The sequence below is a fragment of the Staurois parvus genome, unplaced genomic scaffold (assembly GCF_062004578.1).
Source record: "Staurois parvus isolate SC_StPar_1 unplaced genomic scaffold, SC_StPar_1.0 ptg002113l, whole genome shotgun sequence".
Taxonomy (NCBI): Eukaryota; Metazoa; Chordata; class Amphibia; order Anura; family Ranidae; genus Staurois; species Staurois parvus.
In genome coordinates this window covers 2819943-2841496 of record NW_028319909.1, presented here as the reverse complement: position 1 = coordinate 2841496, position 21554 = coordinate 2819943, and the positions used below count along the sequence as shown (strand labels likewise).

Genomic DNA, 21554 nt, shown 5'->3' with positions numbered 1-21554 from the left:
TTCAGGGTAGGCCCGAGGACCCTCACCCTACCATCCGTGAGGAAAAAAACACACACATAAGTGAAAAGTGACAAAACGTGGGAGAAAAAATAAATAAGTAAAAATAAAAAATAAAAAAGTGGCCATGCAGTTGTGCACTGGCTAGGCCCTGAGGCCAGTAGCATAAAAATTGCCCTGGACTTAGCCAAAAGGCCTAGCCCTAAAACGCGCAGTGCAGAAAAAGTGTTTTGGAGCAGTGACCATGCGCACGTTTCACACGTGGGATCCCACCCCCATGTGCTACTAAGAGCACCCCTGAGGCGACCACTTAGGGGGCACTGTTCCGCTGACTCTCTGCCTCCCCGGTCCCTGGCCAGACAAGGTAGATCCATTCAAATCAGGAGGAACTGGGCCCCTCTGGTGTTCCTGGGGAGAATTACTCTCGGGCCCCAACTGCCTGTGGGCACCTCGGTTTCTGTTCCTCCCTGTAATAACCATCAGGACCCCCATCCTACCAGCAGGGGCACTATACAACCAAACATCCCCGCAAGCAGGAATGATGGTGAAGCACCCCTACTGGACACTGATAAGAACAGATACTACACTTGATCTTAGCCAAAAGGCAGAGAAACGAGTGTTGAAGTATAGTGAAGCTAATGTTGGCTTAGTGGTTAGTTTCGATGCCTTACAGCACTTGGGTCCTTGGTTTGAATTCCAACCAAGACACTACCATATGTAGCTTCCAAGCTATAGATAGCTCTTAAGCCTTACAGCAATAGTGTCCTAGGTTTGAATTCCATGAAAGACACTACCACATGGAGTTTGCAAGTTCTGGTTAGCACTTATGCCTTGTAACACTTGGGTTCTCATTTCGAGTCCCAACCAAGAGATCACCAGCATGGTGTTTGCACGTTCTCCCTGTTCTTGCATTGGTTTCCTCCAACAATCCAAAGCCATGCTGGTAGGTCAGTTGACTCCTGTGTAACTTGGCCCAGTATGTGTGTGTATGCATGTGAGATAGGGATCAGGGACGGACTGACCATTTGGAAACTCGGGCACTGCCCCAGGGCCCGGGGTCAGTAGGGGGCCCCATGAGATGCCCCTGGTACCTTTTTCATAGGTTTTTTTGAGTTTGGGCAAGGACACAGGGGCCCCATGATCCCCTATTGCCCGGGGGGCCCCATGAGTTGTCAGTCTGCCCCTGATAGGGATCTTAGATTGTCAGCTCCTTGAGGGCAGGGACTGATGTGAATGTACAGTATGTAAAAGCACTGCATTATATTGTAGCTGCTATATAAGTACCTATAATAAAATAAATACAAGAAGCATCTATACCTAAGACTGCCGAGTCCTTAAATATTAAAAATAATTATTTAGATTTTAGCAATGCAACAGGTTCCCCTTAAATACAGCTCATTTCTGTTCATACAGTGGCCACTGCCAAACAAGATGCCAAGGGTTAAGGAAAAAAAAAAGTTAGCAATCTAAGTTTGGGGGTGGAAAGCATTTAAAGGCTTTCAGGAATAAACAAGTAACATCTGTGAGCCATTGAACGGTGGGGGATCCCTTACCTATGAGCAAAGCAACAGCAGGTATTGCTGCTCATGTGAAGTTTATAACCCATCTTGCTAGCCCGGAGGATGGGAATGCAACATCTGCTGTCTAACTACCTCCTGTGAGCCATCTGAGGGTGGGTACCCAGGTGGATATATAAGGGCACAAAGTACATGGAAGCCCGAGAAAAATGGCTCTCCCTGGAGCCCGTGCCTGATGAACCTTGGTATTTAATAAGATAAGAAAAGAGCTTGGCAGTCTCCTGAGAATTTCTTCGGGAAGAGAAATCTGATTCACACGGTGAAATAAAGAATATGTTACACTTTGTACTGACACAATAGAGGCAAGTATTTGAACCGCTGCAAAAAAAGATGTAAGCAGCAGCCATGGGCCAGATACTAGGGATGAGCAAACTGGATTTGCATGGGAGTTGGCCACTATAGGCCACTTATGATCACAACTATACACAGGAAAAGAGGACTAATACATTTTAATGCCTTTAAAAGGATTGTTTCTCTAATTCAGCCATTCTCAACCAGGGTTCCTTCAGAGGCTGTTAGCAGTTCCTTGAGCTGTAGCTAACTGACCTTCCAACTGATGGTGCCAGCCAAATGCCAGTTGGCAGAGCTAGTGGCATTATACCAACAATCTTTTAACCACTTCCTGTCAGGACACTTTCCCCCCCTTCCAGTCTGGACACTTTCACCCCCTTCCAATCCGGACACTTTCACCCCCTTCCTGTCTGGACACTTTCACCCCCTTCCAGTCCGGACACTTTCATCCCCTTCTAGTCCGGACACTTCCACCCCCTTCCAATCCGGTCACTTTCACCCCCTTCCAATCCAGAGACTTTCATCCCCTTCCAGTCTGGACACTTTCACCCCCTTCCAGTCCGGACACTTTCACCCGCTTCCAGTCCGGACACTTTCACCCGCTTCCAGTCCGGACACTTTCATCCCCTTCCAGTCTGGACACTTTCACCAGCTTCCAGTCCGGACACTTTCATCCCCTTCCAGTCTGGACACTTCCACTCCCTTCCAGTCCGGACACTTTCACCCCCTTCCAGTCCGGACACTTTCACCCCCTTCCAGTCCGGACACTTTCATCCCCTTCCAGTCTGGACACTTCCACCCCCTTCCAGTCCGGACACTTTCACCCCCTTCCAATCCAGACACTTTCACCCCCTTCCAATCCAGACACTTTCACCCCCTTCCAGTCCGGACACTTTCACCCCCTTCCAGTCCGGACACTTTCACCCCCTTCCAGTCCGGACACTTTCACCCCCTTAAAGTCCGGACACTTTCACCCGTTTCCAGTCCGGACACTTTCACCCCCTTCCAGTCCGGACACTTTCACCCCCTTCCAGTCCGGACACTTTCACCCCCTTCCAGTCCGGACACTTTCACCCGCTTCCAGTCCGGACACTTTCACCCGCTTCCAGTCCGGACACTTTCATCCCCTTCCAGTCTGGACACTTTCACCAGCTTCCAGTCCGGACACTTTCATCCCCTTCCAGTCTGGACACTTCCACCCCCTTCCAGTCCGGACACTTTCACCCCCTTCCAATCCAGACACTTTCATCCCCTTCCAGTCTGGACACTTTCACCCCCTTCCAGTCCGGACACTTTCACCCCCTTCCAGTCCGGACACTTTCACCCGCTTAAAGTCCGGACACTTTCACCCCCTTAAAGTCCGGACACTTTCACCCCCTTCCAGTCCGGACACTTTCACCCCCTTCCAGTCCAGACACTTTCACCCCCTTAAAGTCCGAACACTTTCACCCGTTTCCAGTCCGGACACTTTCACCCCCTTCCAGTCCGGACACTTTTACCCCCTTCCAGTCTGGACACTTTCACCTGCTTCCATACCGGGCACTTTTACCCCCTTCCTGTCCAGGCCAGCTTTCAGTTCTATCACAATTTGAATGACAATTGCGCGGTCATGCAACACTGTACCCATATGAATTTTTTACCATTTTTTTTAAGACAGATAAAGCTTTATTTTGGTGGTATTTATTCACCACTGGGATTTTTATTTTTTTTGCTATATAAATGAAAATGTCCAAAAATTTTGAAAAAAAGTGTTTTTCTTATAAAATTTTGCAATAAATAATATTTCATCAAATCTTGGCCAAAATGTATTCCGTTATCTTTTAACTGTCACTGTCACTCTAGCAGTACAGTGTCACCATGGTGACACTGTACTACTTGTGGGGGATGATGATTTTTTTTTTTTTTACACTGATTGCTTTTACACCCATAAAGGCTGTAAAAACAATAATTTCTCCTTCTCTCTGGCTGCATTCCTGCAGCCATTGAGAACTACTGAGTGAGCTGTGATTGGTCACAGCTTGTCACATGGTACAAGGCTGTTGTGAATAGCCTTGTACCATGTGATCTCTGTGATCATTCACAGATTTCACACGTAGTAAGCAATGATGTCGCAAGTGACATCTTGCTTACTATTTTGCATGTGATCACTGATTGGCCAATCAGTGATCACATGATCGGGACCTCGTACAGAGGTCCCGTCCGACGATCTGTGTTCCACTGTGTCCTGAGGACACAGCGGGCACTGGATCGCGGTGCTGCGCGCTCCCTGGGAGAGCGCACAAGCAGGGTGTGGGGAGACCGTTTATAAACGCCCGATCCTGCACTGCCACTGTCTGGCCGTTTATATACAACAGCCAGATGGGAGGTGGTTAAAGAGGCTGTATGCAGCGTTCTTCCCACTAAACCGTGATGAATTGTTTTTAGCCGGGTTTTTTTTGAGATCTAAAAACTATTCTAAGGGTTCCGCTAGGGCAGGGGTCTCCAAACTGCAGCCTGTGGGCCAAATCTGACCCACATATATATATTTAACGAAATATATTTTTAAATATATTGAATATGGCCAAAATTGTAGTATTTCAAATATATGTCAATATATTTGGGAAGAATATTTTTAAAATATATTTCAAATATATTTTTCTTCCATATGGGGGTGTTCCTAGTCAGGCTGTATTTGCATGCAGACTGTCCTGAATGATGCCCACATATGATGTTGAGTGTCCGTGACTGATAGAACTGAAATTCAATAAATGAAAGGGGTGGGCCAGGGACAGTCAGGCTTGGGTGGAAACGGCATGATGATGCTGGTAGTTCTCCAGCCAGGAAATGAAGCAGGTTCTACCCAGGGGCGGACTGACAACTCATGGGGCCCCCGGGCAATAGGGGATCATGGGGCCCCTGTGTCTTTGCCCAAACTCAAAAAAGCCTATGAAAAAAGGTACCAGGAGCATCTCATGGGGCCCCCTACTGACCCCGGGCCCTCGGGCAGTGCCCGAGTTTCCAAATGGTCAATCCGCCCCTGGTTGGTAGCCATACATTTGGCTTGATGACCATTGACTCTAGAGAAATTTCCTCTCACTTTCTGCTGTGTTTCTAGAACAGAAAGTGAAGGGAAAGCTTTGTAATGGGGTGTAGACAGCAAGTTAAAATCTATCAAGCGTTTTTACCTTTCCCTATTCAAAAAAGAGTTGACTTTATAAATGCCAAAATAACAGTCATTGAGTGTCTTCCTAATCTTCTCATCCTGGTCTCCAAACTGCAGCCCCGGGCAATAGGGGATCATGGGGCCCGTGTGTCCTTGCCCAAACTCAAAAAAGCCTATGAAAAAGTTACCAGGGGCATCTCATGGGGCCCCCTACTGACCCCGGGCCCTGGGGCAGTGCCCGATTTTCCAAATGGTCAGTCCGCCCCTGGATAGGAGGGCCCTGCTCCTCGGAGCTTACAATCTAGGAGGGAGGGGCTAGTGGTACAAAAGGTAGTAACTGTGGGGGATGGACTGGTTGGAAGAGTAGAAGATTCCATTATCAGCTGAAGGCAGGATAGGCTTCCCTGAAGAGATAGGTTTTCAGAGATTGCCTAAAGGTGAGCAGAGTAGGCGATAGTCTGATAAATTGGGGAAGAGAGTTCCAGAGGATGGGGGAAGCTCTGGAAAAGTCCTGGAGATGAGCATGGGAGGAGGCAGTGCCGGATTTTCCAAATGGTCAGTCCGCCCCTGGATAGGAGGGCCCTGCTCCTCGGAGCTTACAATCTAGGAGGGAGGGGCTAGTGGTACAAAAGGTAGTCACTGTGGGGGATGGACTGGTTGGAAGAGTAGAAGATTCCATTATCAGCTGAAGGCAGGATAGGCTTCCCTGAAGAGATAGGTTTTCAGAGATTGCCTAAAGGTGAGCAGAGTAGGCGATAGTCTGATAAATTGGGGAAGAGAGTTCCAGAGGATGGGGGAAGCTCTGGAAAAGTCCTGGAGATGAGCATGGGAGGAGGCAGTGCCGGATTTTCCAAATGGTCAGTCCGCCCCTGGATAGGAGGGCCCTGCTCCTCGGAGCTTACAATCTAGGAGGGAGGGGCTAGTGGTACAAAAGGTAGTCACTGTGGGGGATGGACTGGTTGGAAGAGTAGAGGATTCCATTATTAGCTGAGGGCAGGATAGGCTTCCCTGAAGAGAGAAGTTTTCAGAGATCGCCTAAAAGTGAGCAGAGTAGGCGATAGTCTGATAAATTGGGGAAGAGAGTTCCAGAGGATGGGGGAAGCTCTGGAAAAGTCCTGGAGACGAGCATGGGAGGAGGCAGTACCCGATTTTCCAAATGGTCAGTCCGCCCCTTGTTCTACCTGACTTGCTGCAGTTTCTAATGCACACTGTGAAAAGCTTACAGTGTGCAGTGATATCAGAGTGAGCAATTATAGTTCCAGGAGAAGCGCCGCTACAACTAGAGTTCAGATCTAACTTACAAATCTCTTTTATAGTTCCTCTAAGCATCTTTTAAAAAGTCAGGTTAGCCATTTCCACTGGCATTGCCCTTTCAATTACAGGAAAGGCGGTACCACATTAAGTCGATCTCTTTTCAAGATGGCTGATACAAACTCCGAGCTGCAATTAGGGCTTTACACAAGCTACGCTGATAATCCCAGACTTTCCGAAACGGCATGACAGCTACACTTTAAGGCGGCTATATTAGGCAGGGAACTGCATTTTCTTCTTAGAAAATCTTATCCTCCAGATTACAGCTATATCAAGACATTTCATATTTAGAAAGCTAATTCAACTTGCGGAGCTCAAACAGGATTTGATCTGCGGTATTAAAGCGCCGACGATTGAAGCGAGCTGGTGACGTTGCGCCTAAATTATTGATTTATTTCTTACAGTAATCTGAGGAATGAAAGCTCGCTCACATCCTATTTAGAGGTTCTGCATTCATGTTTTGACACGTGTCACTGCAGCTTACACAATAATGACACTGCCGCTCGGCTTTGGCTCTGCGGCCTGATGGAATTCGGTGGAGATGCCGCGGGCTAGGAGCTGGATGTGGCTTCCATACGACCTTATAGACAACCCTCTGTGACTTTATAGCCACCCCTCACTTATACCCAGAGACCTCCACAGCTTCGGCCCCTAGCAATGTATCAAATGAGAACTATTTTTTTTTTCTAGAGCTTGTGATGCGCAAAAACAAAACACCAAAAGTTACCCAAAAAGGTCTGTGTGAACACAAAAAAAGTGCACTTGTGTCAAATGGTCCCTTTCTGAAGAGGTAGGACCTTTCCCTGAGCCCCCAGGGTGCAAGACTTTTTTTCTGTCCGAGAGGTTCCTTGGCAATCCAATCATGTCTGGTCGCGGCAAACAAGGAGGCAAGGCTCGGGCTAAGGCCAAGACCCGATCATCGCAGGCTGGTCTGCTGTTCCCGGTCGGTCGTGTTCACCGGCTGCTCAGGAAGGGCAACTATGCCAGAGGTCCCGTCTATCTGGCCGCCGTCCTGGAGTATCTGACGGCTCAGATCCTCGAGCTGGCCGGCAACACCGCCCGAGACAACAAGAAGACCTACATCATCCCCCGACACCTCCAGCTGGCTGTCCGCAACGACGAGGAGCTCAACAAGCTGCTGGGCAGTGTCACCATCTCCCAGAGAGGAGTCCTGCCCAACATCTAGGCCGTGCTGCTGCCCAAGAAGACCTAGAGTCACGTCCAAGACCTGATCATCCCAGGCTGGTCTGCTGTTCCCGGTCGGTCGTGTTCACCGGCTGCTCAGGAAGGGCAACTATGCCGGAGCTCCCGTCTATCTGGCCGCCGTCCTGGAGTATCTGACGGCTCAAATCCTCGAGGCTGGCCGGTAACGCCACCCGAGACAACAAGAAGACCCACATCATCCCCCGACACATCCAGCTGGCTGTCCGCAACAACGAGGAGCTCAACAAGCTGCTGGGCGCCATCGCCAAGGGAGCAGTCCTGCCCAACATCTAGGCCGTACTGTTGCCCAAGAAGACCGAGAGCCACAAGGCCACCAAGATTAAGTAAACCACATTCCCTTCTATCCGCCCAGGGTGCAAGACTTTTTTTCTGTCTGAGAGATTCCTCAGCAATCCAATCATGTCTGGTTGCAGCAAACAAGGAGGCAAGGCTCGGGCTAAGGCCAAGACCCGATTGTCCGGGGCTGGTCTGCTGTTTCCCGTCGGTCATGTTCACCGGCTGCTCAGGAAGGGCCGAGTGGGTCGGGCCGGAGTTCCCATCTATATGGCCGCCGTCCTGGAGTACCTGACAGCTGAGATCCTCGAGCTGGCTGGCAACACCGCCCGAGACAACAAGAAGACCCGCATCATCCACCGACACCTCCAGCTGGCTGTCCGCAACGACAAGGAGCTCAACAAGCTGCTGGGTGGCATCACCATCACCCAGGGAGGCATCACCATCACCCAGGGAGGAGGTCTGCCCAACATCTAGGCCCAAGAAGACCGAGAGCCACAAGGCCACCAAGAGCAAGTAAACCCCCCACATTTCCTTCTATCCGCCCAGGGTGCAAGATTCTTTGACAGGGGCAGAGCACACTCAGGTCCACCTAGCCAAAAAGTTGAGGCAGACCCTGCACCCCATGATCAGTCAAATCCAACCAATGAGGACTGGATGGGATGTTCTCCTGAAAAGAGACCGCTAAAGGCAGGGGAGGAAGGAGCCTGAATGACACACATCCTACCCCTAGACTTCAGTGTAGGCCCAAAGACCCACACCTTATCATCCTGAGTGGAAATAACACATATATAAGTGCAAAGTGAGAAAAAGAAATACAAAGAAAATAAATAGGTGCCTGTGCAAGTGCAGAGGCTGGGCCTTCGGCCTGGTAACAAATAGTTAACTAGTTACCTGTTATGTGATTTTATTGCCAAAAATGCAAATGTTAATATGTGTGCAAAAAAATGAAAAAACTGTTCCAGAGGGGTACATGAAACAATATATCTGCTTGTCAGTCCATTGCAACTAGCTTTCAATACATTCCTCCTAAATTATTTTGCTAATAAAGATGATTACAAGTCTGATGAAGGTGCAAAAGTATTTTTACATCGTCTTCCTACCTTCGAGAAATGTTGGGTATCACACGGTTAGCAGTTTTCACACCGGCTTCCATTGGGAAGTGAGTGATGGAGGGGTAATGAGTGTCAGCTGATCGCACAGTCTCAGGTGTTGTATGATTAATGGAGTTCTCCCAGCTGCGGGGCCCGGGGACTGAAAGGTCACATTTTCCTGTTCATCAGTGAGAGGGGTTATTGGAAGGGCTGTGATCCCGTCACAAGTGCAAAGTGTTGTGGGAGACTTTATCGCCTTCCTGGAATCACAAGTGGGATCAATAATGTTCTAGTGCGACCAGTGCAGCTGGACTAGACCTTCCATTGCCTGGTAGGACTTGTCTCCACTGGGGTTACATATTCAGCACTCGCGAACATGGCTCACATTTTGCAAGATTTTTTTAACACGTGTGATCGCCCTTGGGTTTGAAATTTGGGACGTCGCCCTACATTGCTACTTTTCAACGCTGCACTTCAGGATTTTTTTTTTTACAATACATAGAATATTCAGATCGTCCACGTTCCTGTCGATGGCTTAACCTCCCTAGCGGTCTGATTATGTCCATATTTCTGTGCTCAAAGCGGTACATTTTTTTTGCATGGAAATACAGTATTCTTTTTTTTATTGTAGGCCTGTAATTTTTAGGAATAACTCACTGAAATCTGTCCGAACAAGAGTCTAGTAAACATCCCGGGTATGTTACAATTTGAAACACAAAATCATAAATTATAGTTTAATAAATAATCATAAAAAATAATAATATAATAATAATAAATTTAATTCAATAATGTAATCATACCAAAAACACTGAAATTTGAAATAGAGCGCCAAGTTCGCACATCGCTGAGTTCAGTCGCAGAATCGTTTTCAGTGTCTGATGACGAATTTCCCCCTCAAATCATTAATTGCTGACCATCAGATTTACAGTGCTGTATTTTTTTTTTACATAACTCGGACAACCCCTTTAAGGTTTTTTTGGCATTTATATCTTAAATGCACTTATGTGAATTAATTAATAGTAACTTGGACTTTAAATTTGGTTAAAAACCCATAATATAAAAAAATACCAAAAATTTAAAAAATTGTATAAATTTGAAGACAATTTTGCATTTTGTGGCAAATCATGCCATCTAGGAGTTTTTTCAATATTTTATTTGTTTTCAGCACACCAAAATACATGGAAATTAGATGAAAATAATCAAACAGCTTTTTAGTTGCAGACCTGTGTTATCACTCAATTCTGCAAGTGGTTCTGATTTACTATCGCTGTTCTCTAGCCGGTCTAAAACCGCTTTTGACCTAAAGGGACGCTTTTTGGACGCCATGGACGTTTCTCAGTTTCCAGGCAGAAAGAACAGTAAAAATGCAGGCAGGGCGCCGGACAAAGCACTCGGGAGAAAATGTATGTGAAATGGTTTGATACAGGAATGTTGTACTATGTGATTTTAGTGTATTTTGTGAATGTCACTTTTTAAAATTTTCTAATTTGCCGCCAGTTCTGTCCCCCATACGTCCCAACGCTCGCAGGGACCGGAACCCGGAAGACGGATCCCGGCATCGGCTGGAGGAGATGGCGGGGGATACTGCAGTGGGGACATCGCGGGAGCGCAGGACAAGGTAAGTGCTGCAGGGAATCCCTGAGCAACGCTGCAGTGTATTCCCGAGTGTAGCTCGGGGGTTACCGCTTTTGGTACTGAAACTTTACCCCGAGCTACACTCGGGAACAGGGGCGGGCTGACAACTCATGGGGCCCCCGAGCAATAGGGGATCATGGGGCCACTGTGTCCTTGCCCAAACTCAAAACCGAGCTTCTCGTCTTTCCCCCTTCCCGTGCCCCCCCCCCCATCCTTTCCATCACTACCAACAACACCACCATCAATCCCGCCCCGCAAGCCAAGGTCCTTGGCGTCATTCTGGACTCAAACCTTTCCTTTCAACCTCATATCAAATCTCTCACAAACTCATGCAGGCTCCACCTCCGGAACATCTCCAAGATACGCTCCTTCCTTACCCCAGACACCACTAAACTACTCGTTCACTCCCTGATTATCTCACGCCTTGACTACTGCAACTCCCTCCTCACCGGCCTACCCCAGTGCAAACTCACCCCGCTTCAGACCATCCTGAACTCAGCTGCCAGACTCATCCACCTCACCAGCCGCTCCACCTCTGCCACCCCCCTCTGCCTCTCCCTCCACTGGCTCCCCATTGCCCAACGCATTAAATTCAAACTGCTCACTCTGACCTATAAAGCCATTCACAACACTGCCCCTAACTACCTCACCGACCTGATTCCCAGGTACCACCCTACCCGTACCCTTCGCTCTTCACAGGACCTCCTTCTATCTTGCTCCCTGGTCTCCTCCTCCCACGCACGACTGCAAGACTTCTCCAGGTCCTCCCCCATCCTCTGGAACTCACTACCCCAACCCATCAGACTGTCACCTTCCCTCCTCACCTTCAGGCGCTCCCTGAAAACCCACCTCTTCAGGGAAGCCTACCCCACCCTCACCTAACAGCCGCTGCCCTTCCCTCCTCCTTCCACTCCATCCCCCACAGCCATTTCCTCCTGTACCTCTACCCCCTCCCTCCTAGATTGTAAGCTCGAAAGAGTAGGGCCCTCTTACCCCTTGTGTGCTGTTTGATGTTACTGTACTGTTTCATGTATTGTCCCCCCTCTATTGTACAGCGCTGAGCAAACCCTTTGGCGCTATATAAACTCGATAAATAAATAAATAAATAAAATAAATAAAAAAATCCTGTGAAAAATGTACCAGGGGCATCTCATGGGGCCCCCTACTGACCCCGGGCCCTTGGGCAGAGCCCGAGTTTCCAAATGGTCAGTCCGCCCCTGCTCAGGAATACTGCCAGGGAGGTTAAAGCAAGTGGGAGCTGTAGCAACTACCAGCTGGAAACCGGTATCAACACAGGTCAACATGTACTGTATACCACCAGCACACCATGGATCATCAAGATAGCATCCAAAAATGAAGTGATCACATCAGTAAATTGCAACCATTCGCAGTGATCACATGCCTGATGAAGGGGTTCTGCATGAACCCGAAACAATACAATTTTCATGATCGTTTGAATACTATCAATGCTGCCTTCAAGATCTATGGTCTACACTAGTGGCCAAAATTGTGGATACACCTTCTGATGTTGTCAGTTTCGGTTGATATGTTTACTTACTCCCTTGTTTTTGAACTGCCAACAAAGAAAGAAAAGAGTCGAATCGGCCAAGAAACATCAAAACTGGACAACAGAAGATTGGAAAAAAATTATTTGGAGTGATGAAACACAAATTTCTATTTTCGGAAGCGATGGTGTTCGATACGTGAGAAGAAGGTCAGGCGAAGAATGCCTTCCTGAGTGCATGACAGCAACAATGAAACACCCTCAAAGCGTCATGATATGGAGCTGCATGTCTCGGTATGGTGTTGGACGAAGGCAGGTTATTGATGGCATTATTAATGTAGAGTGATACAAAGAGGTCCTGGAACCAAAGTTGATCCCATCAATAAGCGACTTATCGGACAAAGGCACAGAATTTACAGGATGGAGCTCCATGCCATACAGCTTGTAAATGCCTTAAATGGTTCAATGACAAAAAAATTCCTCTGCTTCCCTGACCTGGAAATAGCCCTGACTTGAATCCCATCAAAAATCTGTGGTCAAGATTGAAACGCATGGTCTCGAGCAAGAATCCAAGGCTAGCTTCAATGAGTCCTCGCTTGTTGCTTGGATTCTTGCTCGAGACCATGTAATAATCAATTCCTGGCATCAAATGGTACATTTCCTGCCAAAATTGAACTTATTTAAAGATTTTTTTTGTTAAGGCAGTGTGAACTCACTGCTCCAGCTGCCATGTAAATTTGGATGCAGTTGGTAAAAACGCAGATCGACCACCTGTTTTTATCGGCCATCTACTGCCAGTGTGAACTATTCCTTTAAATGCCCTCCAAGATGCCTAACACGGCTTACAATTGATCACAGTCTATCGCTTTTAAGATGGCATTTGACAGCCGGTTCACTGCCAACTCTTGAATGCCTGTGGTTTTTAATTGATCTCCAGGGGGATTCTTTTCTCCCAGTGGGGATTCCACATTGAACTACCACACCGTAACCGCCATAGTTGCATTTGGCTACAGCCAATTGGCCATTGACTTCAAGTTCAACAGGCGGCACTTGACTTGCTGTACTACAAAACTAAGAGTGGCAATGTGAACTCATCTCCCTTCTGGCTGCTGTGTCAGTTTGGAGAGGGGGGAAAAAATGGGGACCGACCACCAGTTTTTATTGTCTCTCCGCCGCCAGAGGGAACTAATGCAGGCCATAGATGGGTTGAAAATCGGCTGAATTTTCGGCCGAAAAAAAAATCGGCCAATTTTTCCCCCGTTAGTGGGTTAATTGGTCAGCCGTTTTTTGGGGTTTTGGCACTTTTTTTATCGGTGAGGTTGGAAAAAAATCGGACGATTTTGCCTATCGGACGATTTTTCCGGCAGTGATGGGCAAATCTGCCAATCTTTTTACCGATAAAAAATCTGCGCATGAGCCGTGACCTGGAAAAAGAAAGAAGAAAGAAGGAAGAAGAAAGGAGGAAGAAGGAAGAAGGAAGAAGAAGAATTCCAGTCCGCTATTATATTTGACATGAAAAAGTATTGCGGTTGCAACAATGTATCTATTTGTATCCGAATAAAAACATCTGTATCCGAAATGGATACAAATAAATACATTGTTGCAACCGCAAGACTTTTTCATGTCAAATATAATAGCGGAGCTCTCTGCAGGGCCGGCCGTAGACGGGACAAAATCGGCCGATTTTTTTTTTACCGTTGCTGGTAACGTCGGCCTATTGAACGACCGATTTTTCATTTTTTTTTTTTTTTTAAAACAGACGGTTTTCGACCCCTCTATGGCCTGCAAAAATGTTTACAAACTAGCAATAAAAGTAAAATATTTCCTTCTTTTGTTAAAAATATCCTTTTGTGACTGACAACCATTTTTTTTTTCCCTCTCTTCTTATAGGGGAAAAAATGGGGACCAACCACCAGTTTTTATTGTCTCTCCGCCGCCAGAGTGAACTAATGCAGGCCATAGATGGGTCGAAAATCAGCCGATTTTTGCACCATTAGTGGGTTAATTGGTCAGCCGTTTTTTGGGGTTTTGGCACTTTTTTTATCGGTGAAGTTGGAAAAAAAAATCGTCCGATTTTGCCTATTGGATGATTTTTCCGGCAGTGATGGGCAAATCGGCCAATCTTTTTACCGATAAAAAATCTGCGCATGAGCCGTGACCTGGAAAAAGAAAGAAGAAAGGAGGAAGAAGAAAGGAGGAAGAAGGAAGAAGAAGAATTCCAGTCCGCTATTATATTTGACATGAAAAAGTATTGCGGTTGCAACATTGTATCTATTTGTATTCGAATAAAAACATCTGTATCCGAAATGGATACAAATAAATACATTGTTGCAACCGCAATACTTTTTCATGTCAAATATAATAGCGGAGCTCTCTGCAGGGCCGGCCGTAGATGGGACAAAATCGGCCGAATTTTTTTTTACCGTTGCAGGTAACGTCGGCCTATTGAATGACCGATTTTTCGTTTTTTGTTTAAAAACAGACGGTTTTCGACCTGTCTATGGCTTGCAAAAATGTTTACAAACTAGCAATAAAAGTAAAATATTTCCTTCTTTCGTTAAAAATATCCTTTTGTGACTGACAACCATTTTTTTTCCCCTCTCTTCTCATAGCCATCCAAAGCAGAGTCAGAGCCTCGATAAAGAGCTCTTTCTAATGTTTATGTGTAGCTGGTTAAAAAATACTTGTTGGAGCCGATCGATAGATATTAACAATTCATATATCAGTGTATAATATACGGGCTCATCCATAATTCATGGGTGGCAGAGGTACTCGCTGAGAAAAGGCTGAATCTTTTACATCATCCATTTAGAACTCGCTTAGCCGCCTTTGATGTACCTTGTTGCATCAAAGTCAAAGTGTGTCTATTCTGAGCCACGCAGGACGCGGCTTGGCGTTTTTACTGTATATGTCAGCGCTTGTGCAGGCCGTTCATCCTGCTTTCCAATCCTTTGCGTCTCTCAGGACTGTCAGGATGACTTATTGATGTTTACGGGTTTGGAAATAGTTTTGGACTGAAATATTTTTAGAGTTTCGTTTATGCGGTATGCTGACAACAGGGACTTGTTGTATTGGCGAGCATATTTAAAACCCAAATCTCTGATTTATTGGATAGACGTTTTTCATTTTTTTAGTTGCTCTGTCTTCCGCTTTTTTCACAACTGTTCTCTAAGCCACGCACAGTGCAGCTGATAGCAACCTCAGGAGCAGGGGTGGACTGACAACTCATTGGGCCCCTGGGCAATAGGAAATCATGGGGCCCCTGTGTCCTTGCCCAAACTCAAAAAAGGTACCAGGGGCATCTCATGGAGCCCCCTACTGACCCTTGGGCAGTGCCCGAGTTTCCAAATGGTCAGTCCGCCCCTGCTCAGGAGACAGCCAGGGCATCCTAGGAAGTTTTGGAACTACGCGTGGCTTGCTGGAACTAAGCCCAGTGAATACCTAAGGGATGGTGAGAAATGGAACAATTGTGTATTTACACTGCTATTCATTATTATTATTATTATTATTACACAGGATTTGTTCAGAAGTTTGCTCAGCACTTTACAATATAATGGGAGACAATACAGCAACAATACAGTTCAATACAAGAGGAATAGGAGGGCCCTGCTCCTGGGAGCTTACAATTTAGGATGGAGGGGCTAGTAGTACAAAAAGTAGTAACTGTGGGGGATGGACTGGTTGGAAGAGTAGAAGATTCCATTATTAGCTGAGGGCAGGATAGGCTTCCCTGAAGAGATTAGTTTTCAAAGATCGCCTAAAAGTGAGCAGAGTAGGCGATAATCTGATAAATTGGGGTAGAGAGTCCCAAAGGATGGGGGAAGCTCTGGAAAAGTCCTGGAGATGAGCATGGGAGGAGGAGACAAGGGAGCTAGACAGCAGGAGGTCTTGCGAAGAGCAGAGAGTACGGTTTGGGTGATATTTAGAGACAAGATCGGTGATGTAATTTGGGGCAGAGTTATAAATGGTTTTATACGTTATTGTTAATGTTTTGAATTTTATCCGTTGGGTAAAGGGAAGCCAGTGGAGGGATTGGCAGAGAGGGGTGGAGGACACTGAGTGGAGGCCAGTGGAGGGATTGGCAGAGAGGGGTGGAGGACACTGAGTGGAGGCCAGTGGAGGGATTGGCAGAGAGGGGTGGAGGACACTGAGTGGAGGCCAGTGGAGGGATTGGCAGAGAGGGGTGGAGGTTACAGAACGGTTAGTAAGCTGGATGAGTCTGGCAGCAGCATTCATGATAGACTGAAAAGGGGAATAGCCTGCAATTTGGTAGGCCAACGAGGAGGGAGTTACAATAGTCAAGGTGAGAGATAACAAGGGAGTGAATAAGTTGCTTAGTGGTTTCCGAGGTTAGGCCATCCTTTGAGAGAGCCATGCCGCTGCCAAAACTCCTGTGCTCATGTGAGGGAGTGACGATATCCTAACCTGGCCAATCGGATGGTCACAGGTTGTGAACCCAAAAGGAAGACCAGGTGAAGATGGAAGTCTCGGGAAGTCATGACAGTGCTCTGCTTGAGGGCTTCATTTTCAGGTAAGTCTTTCATAATGTGTTAGTATGAGATGCATATGAACACATTAAACACATTGTGCTATTAACTTGCAGAGAGAATATGGTTTTTTTTGCTGTTTACTACCACTTTAAGCAAACCTGCTGTTCTGTCCTGAGGTCAATTGAATGTCCAGCAATCTACTTAACTCTTCATAATTAGGGCAGGTGTGTGCTGAAGAGACATAAACTGCAGTGCTAGGTAACAACCTAAGTATTATAAATGCTTTCCAGCCCCCAACACTTAAACAACTACAGTGCCCCTTACCACTGGTTACCCCCCCCCCCCAGTACAATCATCTTTAAATATACAAAATGTGCGCAAATGTGCCAACACTTAAAGGAGGACTACAGTGCCCCTTACCACTGGTTACCCCCCCCCCCCTCGGTACAATCATCTTAAAACATACAATATGTGCGCAGATGTGCCAACACTTAAAGGAGGACTACAGTGCTCCTTACCACTGGTTACCCCCCCCCCCCCCAGTACAATCATCTTTAAACATACAAAATGTGCGCAGATGTGCCAACACTTTAAGGAGGACTACAGTGCCCCTTACCACTGGTTACCCCCCCCCCAGTACAATCATCTTTAAATATACAAAATGTGCGCAGATGTGCCAACACTTTAAGGAGGACTACAGTGCCCCTTACCACTGGTTACCCCCCCAGTACAGTCATCTTTAAATATACAGAATGTGCGCAAATGTGCCAACACTTAAAGGAGGACTACAGTGCCCCTTACTACTGGTTACTCCCCCCAGTACAATCATCTTTAAATATACAAAATGTGCGCAGATGTGCCAACACTTAAAGGATGACTACAGTGCCTCTTACCACTGGTTACCCCCCCCCAGTACAATAATCTTTAAATATACAAAATGTGCGCAGATGTGCCAACACTTAAAGGAGGACTACAGTGCCCCTTACCACTGGTTACCCCCCCCCCCCCCCCGGTACAATCATCTTAAAACATACAATATGTGCGCAGATGTGCCAACACTTAAAGGAGGACTACAGTGCTCCTTACCACTGGTTACCCCCCTCAGTACAATCATCTTAAAACATACAATATGTGCGCAGATGTGCCAAGGGCTGTACCCATCCTTTGGGACCCAGCAGAGACTCGCGTCACATTTTGAGTTCTGGGGCCTGTATTTTTTTAGCATCTTCACACCTGCATGGAAAACTGCTCATGCACAGATCTCTGCTGAGTCGTGAAGCCCCAAGGAAAATCTACCCATGTGTGGGATCCCTACGTGTGTAAAATGCTAAAGGGAGTGTTCAATTGTTCACACGTAGGTGAGAATACAGCAAGTGCTGCACTGCATGAAAAAAAGTTAGAAAAACTTGTTTTCTTTTATTTAATTACAGGAGAGGGAGGGGGGATCAAACCAGATGCAAATACTGTAAGCAGCTTTCCTAGGTGAAGGTCCGCTTTAAGCTGTCCATTAAAATTTTCTTTGATCTTTAGTTTGAAATATTGGAAAATCGTTCATCATTGAAAAACCCTTAACATGTTTATCCAGATCTGTGATTTGAATGAAATCCTAAAAGTATTACACAGATTTCTTTTTTTGCCTAGAACAGTATTTCTAGTCAAGACACCCTTTAAAATTGTGGACAGTCCTGAGGCACCCTTTAAAATTATGGACAGTCCTGATGCACCCTTTAAAATTATGGACAGTCTTGAGGCACCCTTTAAAATTATGGACAGTCTTGAGGCACCCTTTAAAATTATGGACAGTCTTGAGGCACCCTTTAAAATTATGGACAGTCTTGAGGCACCCTTTAAAATTATGGACAGTCCGGAGGCACCCTTTAAAATTATGGACAGTCTTGAGGCACCCTTTAAAATTGTGGACAGCCCTGAGGCACCCTTTAAAATTGTGGACAGCCCTGAGGCACCCTTTAAAATTATGGACAGTCCTGATGCACCCTTTAAAATTATGGACAGTCTTGAGGCACCCTTTAAAATTATGGACAGTCTTGAGGCACCCTTTAAAATTATGGACAGTCCTGATGCACCCTTTAAAATTATGGACAGTCTTGAGACACCCTTTAAAATTGTGGACAGCCCTGAGGCACCCTTTAAAATTATGGACAGTCCTGATGCACCCTTTAAAATTATGGACAGTCCTGATGCACCCTTTAAAATTATGGACAGTCTTGAGGCACACTTTAAAATTATGGACAGTCTTGAGGCACCCTTTAAAATTATGGACAGTCTTGAGGCACCCTTTAAAATTATGGACAATCTGGGGGCACCCCATTCTACAATGTGAAAAACTATTCTAATAGTTTTATATAACGCAGCAACACCAACACACGTAGGACACCCAACATTAGAGGTGATTTATTCTTCCAAAGCAAATACACTTTTGCACACTGGTACTGACTAGTATTCTACTGTTTCTCCTCTCCCTCAGTTTTTTTTCCATCACTCAGCTCATGTGACCCCAGCACTGGTGGAGAGGGGGCAGGGAGGGTCAAACAAGGATGCTGTGCAGGCAGCTGACATCCTACTTATCAACTGATGTCAATGGTTGTCAGGATATCGGCAGCTAGAAGGTCATAATGGCGCACAATGAAAACCTGTGACCAGGGGCGGAGTAACAACTCATGGGGCCCCCGAGCAATAGGGGATCATGGGGCCCCTGTGTCCTTGCCCAAGCTCAAAAAAGCCTCTGAAAAAGGTACCAGGGGCATCTCATGGGGCCCCCTACAGGCTCTCGGGCAGTGCCTGAGTTTCCAAATGGTCAGTCCGCTCCTGCCTGTGACTTTGTGTAACTAAAAGGCAGACTTGTCCCACCCACTGGCTTGTATACAAGTTTTGGGCAATTTTTAGACATTTTGCCAAGGCACCCCTGAAGAAACCTCAAGACACCCTTGTTGAGAAAGCCTGGCCTAGAACATACACATAACAATATGTATGATTTTTCCTCAGCTGAGACCACACTCGTGGTTAGAATTTAGTTTGTCAAGAAAAAAATCCATCCTACTCCCTCAAACGTTCGTTCTCGTCACAACAAATGATTGTTGATTTGACTCAACTTACCATTAGAAAATCGAGTGAAGGCTCAGAAAATTAACATTTTAGAATGAAATTCAACTGGTATATTATCAGCTTTTTAAACAAAGGTTCTCAAAGTGAAAATGTTTGGACAAACTTTTACTGGTGTACGGTTAGCTTTGTGGTGGCCATACATCAGTAGAATTTTGTTCAAAACTTACATTTTCTGAACTTCATTAGTAGTATCAAATTGAAGATCATTTCCACAGTGAGGAGAAAATTTGAGGAGCAAGACAGAAAAATGTTCATGTTTCTTATCTGAACAAACAAAATTGCAGCCATTGTCCTCGGCAGAGGTGTTAGGAGATCTGGCACCCCTGCCAGTACCTTGCATGGCTGCAGAAGTTCACATCGGCTCAAATTTGTCTCCAAACGACCTTTATAAGGAAGCCCGGTACTACTCTCAGGTGCTGGTTGATCTCTGGCTTCCCAGTACCTTGTTCCTGTTTCCTGTGATTGTGATCTGTGATTTCCTGATACCGACTCGGCTTGCTCCTGGACCTGTCTACTCTGATTTACCCCTGATCTGATCTCAGCTTGGCTAATGGATATTCCCTCTTGTTCCTCTGTGTAGTGTATGACCTCGGCTATCCCATCTGACTACGTCTGCTCTGATTCCCACGCACAGGCACCACCTGTCTGCAGATCCCATCAGCCGTGCTCCTGGGTCGACCACCAACGAGCACTCCTACAGGTGACCTGTGCCACTTTGGGCCTGACTCCCGCTGTCCCTCTCTCAGAGGAGTCTGGAACTTAGCCTCAAGGGAAGCCCTCTCTCCATTGGCCTCTAACACCAGGTACGTGATACTGTGAGAGCTGTGATTGGTCACAGCTTGTCACATGGTACAAGGCTGTTGTGAAAAACCTTGTGCCATGTAATCTTTGTGACCATTCACAGATTTCTCTAGTAGTAAGGAATGATGTCAGGAAGTGACATCTTGCTTACTGCTATTCATGTGATCACTGATTGTCCAATCAGGGATAACATGAATCGGGACCTCACACAGAGGTCCCGTACAGCGATCAATGTTTCGGACACAACGGGAACCGTATCGCGGTGCCTCACACTCCCAGGGAGCACGCACAGGCAGCTAATGCGGGGGCCTTTTATAAACGGTAACCCACCCCTGCACTGCTCCCGTCTAGCCGTTTATGTACATGGGCCGGACGGGAAGTAGTTAACTTGATAAACAAATGAACATTCTGAAAATGAAAGTTTTCCAACAAAATTTTACAGGTGTAAGGCCAGCTTTACTCAAAACTATTAATCTAGAGCTGAGATTTACAAAGCCATGCCACATAGCACAGCACTGTCTGGCAGGAGAGGAGACCTCATTTTTCTCTCATTTATAGGTCTTGTCCCTCCGCCAGCACATGAATGGACATTGAAAAGAGAAGCAGCAGACTGATTGACTCATCTCTCTGCTCTTTCCTTCTATCAACACGTGTCTTGCTAGCACAGGAACATTGCATCACAACCAATAGGCTTCTTGTGCTGCTTCTTTCTAGTCTGAATTCTTCTATACCAGGACTGCAGGAGGCTGATTCAGGTCTTTTTCAGGCACTTGCACTGCTTGCATTAGAACAATACATTTATTGATGTATTCATTTATACAGAGCTCTATCAATTAGTGTCTTTTATATCTGTCTGGAATTCAGCTTTAAAACTCCTAAAGTACTTTTTTTTTCGTCTTGATTGATGTGTCATGTTTTATTCATTCGTAAATACACATTCATGATTCCCTTTTATTCCAAAACAGTAATAATAATAACAATAGTAATAACAATAATTTCTTATTAAAATACAAGTACAGACATCACTCGCTGCGGCAAAAACTTTTAAAGTAAGCAAAATTAACTTTTCTTTTTTTTTATTTTTTTTGCATT

General features: G+C 46.1%; 1 protein-coding gene and 1 pseudogene across 1 annotated transcript in view; both read right to left on the bottom strand.

The window, feature by feature from the left end:
* IGLON5 (IgLON family member 5) overlaps positions 1 to 21554 on the bottom strand; it is a 632942-nt gene that overhangs the window by 315653 nt on the left and 295735 nt on the right. The window lies entirely within an intron of this gene.
* LOC149432720 (U2 spliceosomal RNA) lies at positions 453 to 614 on the bottom strand (annotated as a pseudogene).